This window comes from Crocodylus porosus, unplaced genomic scaffold (genome assembly GCF_001723895.1).
Source record: "Crocodylus porosus isolate Cpor-Errol unplaced genomic scaffold, CroPor_comp1, whole genome shotgun sequence".
In the NCBI taxonomy this organism is placed as follows: Eukaryota; Metazoa; Chordata; order Crocodylia; family Crocodylidae; genus Crocodylus; species Crocodylus porosus.
Window position 1 is genome coordinate 171,545,350 of NW_017728886.1, and position 2,512 is coordinate 171,547,861.

The 2,512-nt window shown below is 43.7% G+C and overlaps 1 protein-coding gene across 1 annotated transcript in view; it reads left to right on the top strand.

Moving 5' to 3' along the window:
* The first annotated feature begins 762 nt into the window (after positions 1-762).
* The window catches only part of LOC109316845 (rotatin-like), a 139,817-nt gene continuing 138,067 nt past the window's right edge, over positions 763-2,512 (top strand). Inside the window, exon 1 of the mRNA XM_019545221.1 lies at positions 763-846. The gene's annotated coding sequence lies outside the window, so the exon portion shown is untranslated. The remainder of the gene's footprint in view (positions 847-2,512) is intronic.

Genomic DNA, 2,512 nt, shown 5'->3' on the forward strand with positions numbered 1-2,512 from the left:
TTCCCGGGTCCTCCTTCTTCCCTTTTCATCTGGTAGTGCCGCAAGACGGTAAGAGGTTTTAAATATGGAAGCATAGCAGAAATTCTACTTTGACAGCATTTCTTCTATTAACCATCTAGGATGGTTAGGATGTTGAAAAAGAGTCCATAATGTAATGAAAAATTCAGTGTCTACCTTTTTTTAAATGCTACCTCCAATATTATGACAAGATGAAAATCAAATTTTACAAGTTAAACTTGAATTTTTCATACTTCTACTAGCAGATCACTGTTTAACAAGTTATTAGCCTTCATTGGGAATGCAACACTAACTGAAAAATTAATTTAAAGATAGCTTTACAATTCTGATAAGATGGCACCAGCTGAATTAAAAAAATAATTTGTGTATTTTCTCCTCAGAATTTTAATGTATTGGAATGTACTTGCTTTGGCAGAAGAGCAAGATTATAGGTTGATGGTAGCTGATTAGTGTAGACTGGAAGCAAAGGAAATACTGCTTCACTAATGCTGTGCCATTTTCCTAAAATATTTTTTTTTTATTCCTGAACTACTGAAACTTGTTTTCCAATATGGATGGAGCCTAAATTTCTCTTGTTCTGCTAAAGTCTCATCAGCTGTCCAGATGGATAATCTTAAAACACATTTTATAATTAGATTCTATTTCAGTAATGAGGGAGATGCTGTAACATTAACTCTTATAAAGAAAAATACACTGCAGTTCTGTGCACCTTTCAGCTTTTACTATTTTTTTAACAGTAAATAAAGCAGTAAAGTGTTTGAAGTTTTCCACGTTTCCTTGGCTAACATTGACCACAACAGATAGGCATGTTCTTTCATCAAATGAAAGGTACAGTGATTGGAGATTTTATATTTTAATTTGTGTTTGTGTGGGGGTTTTTTGGTTTGTAGCCATTCAAAGTTTCTGTTGGAGCAGTTAAAGAGCTTCAACAACTGCAACTACTGTGAATATTTTTTTATTTGAATTTAGTAATTATGAAAGCTGTGCCAAAGACTGACAGAGCAGGTACAGTATTAGCTTCCCACTCTTCTCTCAACTCTATCCCAGACTGTTGCATCTGAGTGACAAACTAGTGATTCAGTCTTTAGTGTAAATTGTGATGTCAGCCAACACAGTTAGTTGGTCAGTTTTGTGGTATGAACATTTCTTTATTACCGCTGGGAATGAGATTTTTACCTGACTTTGTATAGTCTATCAAATTCCTGTTAGTAACTTGGCTAAACATGAACTGGTGAATTGTAAGTAATGCATCTCATTATTAGTTCCTTATGCCAAGGGTGTCAGACAAAGTCCTTGGGCCACATCTGGCCTGCTGGGCTTCCAGAAGTTTGGGGGGGCATGGCCTGCTGCAGGATCTGGGATCCCTTGCCCTACCTCTGGAAGTGCAGTTGTGGCACACGGCATGCGGTGGCAGCCATTGCTGCTGCTTCCTCATGCTCTGGGTTGGATACAGCCTGCAAGATCCATGCTCTGGATCCAGCCCAAGGCACAGGGTCTTAGACAGTCCTGCCTTCAGCTGTCCAGTCTTCATTGTGGTATGAAAAGTTTTAATTCATTATATTGTCCCCTTTTTAGGCTGTAAATACTGATTAATTAAGGTATGGTTTAAACTCCCCTAATGTTATCAATTTTTAGCCAGTAACATGCATCTACTAGGGACTGGCCCCTGCTTGTGCTCATTTGTTTTCTAGGTGGCAGCAGCGAGCTAGAAAAGCCCTTTGCCAGCTCATACCACCTGTAGCTTTACAGGGCTGTATGGGGCTTACTACTGCTGCTGATGCCTGCAGCCGGCTCTGGCACCTGGGCAGCTGCATGCCACTGGCAGGAACTGGTTGGGAAAGCCCCTTGTCTGCTGCTGTCAGTGGCATATAGCTGCTTGGGGGCTAGGGCTGAAAATAGCTTCACTGGGGTGCGTAGAGCCATGGTCCAGCTCTTTTCCGCTAGCAGATGCACACGTGTCTCAGGACAGATGGCAGGGAAGAAGTGAGGAGCCCAACCCTTCTTATGGCAGCACAGCCCTGGCCACTTCCCTGTAGTTCACCCCAGGTGTGTTTGTGCCTGCCACTGGCAACGAGCTAGGCTGGAGCTCCATGCATGGCAGGCAGAGTGATGGGGATCCAGCATCAGATCCTGTCACACCTTATTCCCAGTGCAGGGGAAGCCTGGAGTCAGTCCTGGGCTCCTGTACTGGCAAGTAGCAAGCTCCTGTGGCTGGGAGCCCTGTTAACTGATGGGTCTCCTGGCCATAGTTGTGTATCTTGTGCCCCTGTGTCTGACAGCCCCATCAGCTGACAGGGTTCCTAGCTACCCTGCTGGTTTGCCCTCAGTGGCTAGGAGTCGCAGCCTGGTTACATGCTCATTTAATGACAAGATTTCATAGATTTCATAGACATTAGGGCTGGATGGGACCTCGGGAGATCATTGAGTCCAGCCCCCTGCCCAAAGGGCAGGAAGTCAGCTGGGGTCATAGGATCCCAGCAAGATAAGCATCCAA